The sequence below is a fragment of the Epargyreus clarus genome, unplaced genomic scaffold (genome assembly GCF_041222505.1).
Source record: "Epargyreus clarus isolate Ecla_fem2 unplaced genomic scaffold, WU_Ecla_fem_2.2 ptg000002l, whole genome shotgun sequence".
Lineage (NCBI taxonomy): Eukaryota > Metazoa > Arthropoda > Insecta > Lepidoptera > Hesperiidae > Epargyreus > Epargyreus clarus.
Window position 1 is genome coordinate 8,275,843 of NW_027332210.1, and position 8,170 is coordinate 8,284,012.

The window sequence follows — 8,170 nt, forward strand, 5'->3', positions numbered from 1 at the left end:
TGGATCTTTGCAAAGAAAAACTTTGATAAATTGATTATTAAAAAAGCACGTCGGACCTCAGGAGTAACACTGTGATCGACCTCAGATAGGCCTAATTCTATCTGGGATTGATTCTAGATATCCATCGGCGTGAGTTGCCACTCATCATGGTGGACTGAAAACTCGTTTGCTACCTATTTTTTCAGCTAGGGTTCTCCTCAAGGGTTCAACTCCAGTGACGTCAGCAAAAAATAAAAATAAGTCTTTACATCATAGGTATTATCAAACAAAACACTTAGGTCTATCAAACATCTTAATCAGCGAATTTATTTAAATACATTCATAAAATTTGCATACGACTACCGAATACAACTTTATTTTTAGCAAAAACCTCATTACTTTTCGGAAGTGTGAAACAAGTAAAAAAACAGCAAATGGCCAATTACTTAGCGTAAAAACCTTGTTGACATATGCAGAATGCACTTGTGTGTAATACTAGTTTTGACGCAGAGCGCTGCTTACTGTATGTTTTCGTTAAATAAAAATCGCTTTCTGTATTCACAAAACAAATATTTGTTTTTATTTTTACTATTTGTTGTCATAGCAGCCATAGAAGTAAAGGAATTTAAAAAAATCAAGTGTTACTATTCAATAGATAAAGTTTAATCTTATATATAAAATTCTCGTGTCACAATGTTAGTTACCGTACGCATCCGAAACGGCATTACCGATTTTCACCAAATTTTATATGCATATTCAGTAGGTCTGAGAATCGGCTACTATCTATTTTTCATACCCCTAAGTGATAAGGGTTGTTCACCCTTAACATTTTTTTATTTATATGGCACCACAACGTTTGCCTGGTCACCTAGTAATAGATAAATGTTTATTTTTAAGATTTTTTCATTTTTAGTATTACCGCCTTTATAAGTAATTTGTAAAAATTTCAAGTGTTCATCGATTCCAGCAGATAGAGCCCTGAAACAGACCGACACACGGACAGACGGCAGAGGCTTCGTAATAGGGTTCCATTTTTAGTTTTTACTCTTTGGCTACGAAACCCTAACATTTGCCACTCCATTGGATCTTCCACAAGTGCTTGCAAACCTACACAAATCAAACACTCTATCCGCACGTTTGAATTAGTTTCAGTTTGTTGACATTTGGCAATATTCGCAAATTTAATTTTGTCATATTTATTGCACTGTTTGCGACGTCGTTTTAATTCTTTGGCATTGAATTTGATTATGAGTTATAATTATTCAATTCATATAATTGAGGAACTCGTGATTGAGTGCGCGGAAGGGTTCGACATGTCTACACATTACGCACATACTCGTATGTATAATAGATCTACACATGTATAACTAGGTGCACTAAAAGTGGAACTCAAAGTGACTTCATTTCTATTAACCTCTTACTCGTTTTCTATGTGTGTGAAATAACCTTTTTATTGGAACCTTTTGAATTATGTTTACCTACGCAGTGTACAAAAATTTCCATTTAATTACTCAGACTCTTGACAGAAACATTCTATAATATTTTACTTGAAATTGGTAAAACCCTCTTATGGTTTGATTCTGGAGGCACCAATGTCACACCTATTTGTATTTTATAACAGAAATATTAAGCTTCTATATTCTAGTTTGTAGGGTGTAGCAAGGGAGACATAGCTACGAGGCGTTTCAACTTAATTCTCAAAGCTAGAGCTCGTTCTGTAGCTGACCTAAAATATAACTCTGATCCTATCTGGGTTGATTATAAATATGCCAATAGCGTAAATAAGTCGCCAACGCAACTTAAAGATATTTTGATTTTATTAACTGTCTCAGGGATCTATCAATCATAATATTTTATGCATCAGCGCTTGAGGATTTAGCTACTCAGAAGCTACATTTGGCCGCTTGATGGAGCGACTAATCGAATACCGAGATGCAGTAATGATGCAGTCGCTAACGCACGTACCGCGACCGCATCCAATTAATTGAATGATTAATTGATACCGCGACCGAAAGCGAGTCGCCACAACTTGATACATTACTGCCAAAACGCGTATAGCTGATATTGATCCTCCTGCGGTCGATTCTGGAGGTACCAATGCTACACCTATTTCTGTCCAATAATAACAGCAGTATTAAGCGCTGTTGGGTTTTGGTTTGACGGGTAAGGTTAAGGGTAGTTTTTCCGATGCATTCCAGCTTAGAGGTAGCGGCGTAACAGTGCCGGACTTCTGGTAGGTATCTAATCTTATCTCGTGATCATTACAGATGTCCATTGGCGACAGTAGTCACTTACCACCAAGTGTAATGCAGGCTCGTGTTACACTTACAATATAAAAAACAGCTACTGTCTAGTCTGTTAGGGTTTTAACGACATATCTTAAAATACGTCAGGTCACAGACCGTGTCTATGTTTTATTTACCTAACAATTAGGCAGACGTACTTCCTAATGGAAAGTAGTCAACGTCACCTATGGACATTTGCAACAACAGAGGAGTCAAAACATCGCCGGCTTTGTATGAGAGCTCTTTTTGCACCTGTTTTGAATACCTCAGAAGACACGTTATACACATATGATACAACATATAAATAGTACCACATACACTAGACACAATAACTCTCCTTCTGACCCAGTCGAATAAAAGTAGGTTCCAACTATAATCTCTCTATGTCAATTATTATTGTCAACTAGATATATTAAATCATTTCTCTACAAAAATCGTTATCACTAAACGAAATAGCACAAACATGAGTTTATCAGAAATAAATAGGAAGGTCTCATAAAAACATAATTAAGGCCAGAGGTTGGCAATAAATTTCGCGTGGATGATTACAATAATGTGTGTGTAGAAGTAGACAAAAATATTATCCTACATATTACATACATACATATAATATATTTAGAAGGTCGTAGAACCCTTTGAGGTTCGACTCCGGCGGCACCACCGCCATACCTATTTCCACCTAATAACAGCAGTGTTAGGCGCTGCTATGTTCCGGTTTGAAGGGTGTGGTAAGGGAGACAGACTTTTCCGAGGCGTTTCAACTTAGTCCTCAGGGGTAGCGACGCACCTGTGGGCGACCTCAGGTAGGAATATCTAATCCTATCTGGGGTTGATTACAGATGTCCATGGGCGGCAGTAGCCACTTACCATCAGGTGGACTGCATGCTCGTCTGCTACTCGTATATTATAAAAAAAAAAAAAAAACATTATGGTATATTATATTGTTAAACATAACACAGTGCAGCCGTATCTGTCAAATAAACATAGAATACTAGCTGACCCAGCAAACTTTGTACCGCCTCAAAATCTATTTATCAAATATATTTCATATAAAATATAGTCTATGCTACTCGTAGGTAATGTAGCTTTCGAATGGTGAAAGAATTTTTAAAAAGCTACAGGACTGATCCTGTAGTTTCTGAGCCTATTCATTACAATCAAACAAACAAACAAAGTTTTCCTCTTTATAATATTATATTTTTTATGTGCGTGTGTACGTCACTGAACTCCTCCTAAACGACTGGACTGATTTTGATGAAATTTGTTCTGTGTGTTCAAGGGGGCTTGAGAATGGTTTAGATTCACAATTTAGTCCGTGGGAAAAGGTTTTTTTAATTAATTTTTAATTCGTAAGTAGTTATAGAATCGGAAGCTATGCATTTGGTCAAGTGATGATCTTTACCAAAGTTGTTGTCCAAGAGCCCACGAGGGTTTGGGAGTTGGTAAGACCAATTTTCGACAGATGGCACCACTGTCATTCCAATGCAGGTACAAATTTTCCGTTTTATGTATGTCATATTATTTCTTTAAAATGCGGGCGAAGCCGCGAGCACCATCTAATATATAAAATTCTCGTGTCACAGTTTTCGTTGCCATACTCCTCCGAAACGGCTTGACCGATTTTGATGAAATTTTTTGTGCTTATCCGGTATCTATGAGAGTCGGCCAAAATCTATTTTTCATCCCCCTAAATGTTAGGGGTAGTACAACCCTAAATGTTTTTTTTATTTATATGGCAATACAACGTTTGCTGGGTCAGCTAGTTAGTATATATATATGTTTGCCGCGATCGGTATCCTTAAAGTATGTCGAACTCTGTGGTTCAACTCAGGCGGTACCACCGTCACGCTTATTTCTCTCTGTTAATAGAAGTGCTAAGCGCTATTGTGTTCTTATTTGAAGGGTGTGGTAAGGGAGGCATACTTTTTGGCGTTCCAGCTTAGTCCTCAGGGGTAGCGGTGCATCTGTGGCCGAGTGGGAATTTGGTCTTGTTCTTAACATATAGAACATATTGTCGATTGTAAAATAAAAATAAGTATAATAATATAAGACTAGCCGACGAGCATGCAGTCCACCAGATGGTAAGCGGCTACTGCCGCCCATGGACATCTGTTATCAACCCCAGATAGGATTATATATCCTACCTGAGGTCGGCCACAGATGCGCCGCTACCCCTGTGGACTAAGCTGGAACGCCTCGGAAAAGTCTGTCTCCCTTACCACACCCTTCAAACCGGAACACGGCAGCGCCTAACACTGCTGCTATTAGGTAGAAATAGGTGTGGCGGTGGTGCCGTCGGAGTCGAACCACAAAGGGTTCTACCACCTTCAAAAAAGTAGATACGAATAGAAACATAAGTAGAGAAATATTTGAAGTTTAATATTAATTGTTTACATCAACCTTCACGGCCGAACATAATAGTATTTTCCAGAACAAACTATAAAGAAATTATATAATTTGTACTGCAAAAATTTTGATGCGAATAGTATTTTTGTCTATATTAATATTTCATTTAAATTAAAAAATAATTCTAGTCAAATACCTTATTATTTTATTAAATAAATTAGTCCATTAGTACATTATCACTGTAAGTGGTATTTCTAATGGAATACGTACTTGAACCCAATGATATACGTTTTTTATATATGATATCTTGAATTCAACTAGTTATTTTAATTAATTCCAAGGCCTCTATAATCCACATACATCGTCCTCATCATATGCTGTTTCCCGCCATAATCCTCACTTGTTTCTTTTTAAATTACAAATGTGGCGTTACGGCCAATTATATATGGCCAGCGTTATTATTAGAGTGAAAGATTTTAAATTATTATTAAAATTATTGGTTTTAATAATGTTGAAATAACGCAATAAAGTATACAAATAAAAGTGACATTACACTATATAATAAACTAGCTGACCCGGGAAACTTTATACCGCCTCAAAATATATTTATCAAATATATTTCAAATAAAATACAGCCTATGTGACTCGTGGATAATGTAGCTTTCGAATGGTGAAAGAACTTTTAAAATCGGTCGAGTAGTTTTGAGCCTATTCATTACAATTAAACAAACCAACAAAGTTTTCCTCTTTATAATATTAGTATAGATTACAAATGGCAACTCTATTCGGTCCGTCATTGCCGAATCCTGATTTAGGCATAAATCACATTAAATCCGAACGTAAAATTTAATGACTTCATCCAAAAGTTTTGCGCAAATATTATGTACCTCCTATTTGCTTAACAGTAGTAAACCGTTAATTACCAATTTCTGTTATACTTCGCTCAATGAGTCAGAATGAGGTAATGAAAACTCCAAAACTATTAAACAGTTGACCACAATATGTTTTTAGGCAAAACTATTGATTTCCCATTTTCCCAAACTATAGGTTATCGGTTATCCTATTTGCGTTACGACGAAAGGGAAGGTAAATGTGGTATATAATAGTAAAGTAGCAATTTTTTATAAAAACATAACCCGACTGCGTAAAAATATAGTCTATGGTCATTCATTAAAGGTGGTAGAACCCTTTGTGGTTCGACTCCGGCGGCACCACCGCCACACCTATTTCCACCTAATAACAGCAGTGTTAGGCGCTGCTGTGTTCCGGTCAATTCAATTCAAATTCAATAGATACATACCTATGATCGAAAAACATGACGGTTGCAATCGGGTAATAAATTATAAATAGATTTAAAAAAAATATAAGAAGCTTTTTATAATTGTGTTGCTTCAAAAATATATTTAATTTGTAACTATTAAAACAGTTAATTAATGAACCTGTAACACTTAAAACCATACAATTTGCGTACAACCTGATGGTAAGTGGTCGACTTACCAACACACCTACATTGCCTCTCATGTAAGTTAGTTTAGTTAACATTTAAGATAACATTATCTCCGATCTTTACTTATTGACTTAAAATGTTAAGTAATAAATCTATGCGTATCAGATTAAACGTTTGTGAATGAGTACATAGTTCAATGTACATGTTTATTATTTAGTATCTTGTCTCAATATGTATGAACACAAATAAAATTTAATTTTAACATACAATACCTTAACTAATAGATATTAAAATTAAATAACAAATAATAATCGTTTTCAACGCTCTAACCGTCATTTGTCCAAAATTCTGGAACACGTGCGAATGTTTAAAAAAAATAAACAACTAAAGATAACGAAAATAGATAAAGATAAGAATGTTGTAAAATAAATTAATAAATAAAAAATGCATTATAATTAAAAACACCACTAGACATCGTGTTTAATTATTTTTATTTTAACGATTAACAAATACATATATTCTTATATTCCGTATTATTGTCTTAAAATTGGAGTTATCCACTCCAGTTCAATGAAATTTAATAAAAAATATATTTACAAATCTCACATTTCTATATAAAGTTGTTGTTATGTACTTCTACATAACATCTTCTCTTTGAATGGGATCTTGCACCGGTAGTAACTTATTGCAGTACAAAAACGATTCTAGAAAGAATTGACTCTAAAAATACTTTCAGTTACACATCGTAATTTTATGTCTGTGCAATAATACTGCACAAGTGATAAAATATTAATATTACATCAAATGATATTTAATATATCTTTGTATTAACTTATTATATTATTAACAGACCACCAATAATGTTTAATATTATTATTAATCTTATCCAAGTATTATCCTTTGTATTTCTCATTGATCTCATTGATCTATATTAATTAATTATTTTAATAAACATATATGCAATTTTATAAACCAGATTTATTAATTATCTATACCAATAATGCCGAAAATAAACTGACATAGATCACAGATTATAAATTACAATATGCTTTAATATGTCGGTCTTTATTAGTGACCCACTCACAAATAAAGGTTTGTTATGCAATGAACCTTGAATCATATTAGTTTTAATCAATCTTTAATTATTGATTTCTTTGCCGCTGAATAAATTCTATGCTCTAGATAATTTGATTGTTAACAATGCGAACTTGCTATTATACTGTAAAATGTATATTGATTATATTTTAAATCCTTTTTTAAATGTAGGTAAATATATAAGTTTTTAATAATTTATTAATTAATAAAATATTATTGCGAAAATATAATAAATGTCGTTAAAGTATAAATATTTATTTTAACTATTATGAGCATTGAATAAAAAATGAAGTAATAAATGTTACACAAAAATTAAATAAAAATCCAAAAATATATATTTTTAAATAATATTAAAAATCGATATTAAAGCACTAAAATTATTTATTTTTTATAATATTAATAACAACTAAAAAAAATACTCACAGCTCACAAATAAAATTCCGGACACACACTAAACTGAACGCAACAATAATTAATTTTCGAACGCAACCGTCACTGAACAATATTCCCGCGCTACACCGCGCTGTCAAATAGTTATTTTTTAAATTGCAAGTCTATGCACCACGCAACGGACAGTGCGCGGACTGCCTGCGTAGTTGGTCTCTAGCAATTTATATAGTGGTTGAGTAATGAACGCTGTCGCGGACCATACAACGCGCCACTTACTCTTCATTGGCCTTTAGATACGTTTTTTAAAGTAATTATTTTCAGCGACATCTGAAAAACCTTTTAAACCCCACTTAACAACGATCAAGCCTTTTATTGTGACTGTTCTCAGTAGTACTTATAGTTATTGTTACTTTTTAATTGTTTAAATTAAATTTATTTTTATTAAAAGCCCAATTTTCATTACGGAAATGACAGTACATAACGTACTAAATTATATTTTTATTACTTACTACCTTATGCTTGTTCTCTCTTTCTATTTTTTTAATGTAGGTGTCTAAGCTTACGTTTCAGCAAATATACCAAAAATGCTTTCTAAAAAGTCTTAAAAGAGCAGTTATATTTCATCGAT

At 33.5% G+C, this 8,170-nt stretch overlaps 1 protein-coding gene across 1 annotated transcript in view; it reads right to left on the reverse strand.

Annotated features, from left to right (window-relative positions):
• e (nonribosomal peptide synthetase ebony) overlaps nt 1–7,758 on the reverse strand; it is a 61,154-nt gene extending 53,396 nt beyond the window's left edge. The window contains exon 1 of the mRNA XM_073079571.1: nt 7,576–7,758. The gene's annotated coding sequence lies outside the window, so the exon portion shown is untranslated. The remainder of the gene's footprint in view (nt 1–7,575) is intronic.
• Between the last annotated feature and the right edge of the window lie 412 nt (nt 7,759–8,170).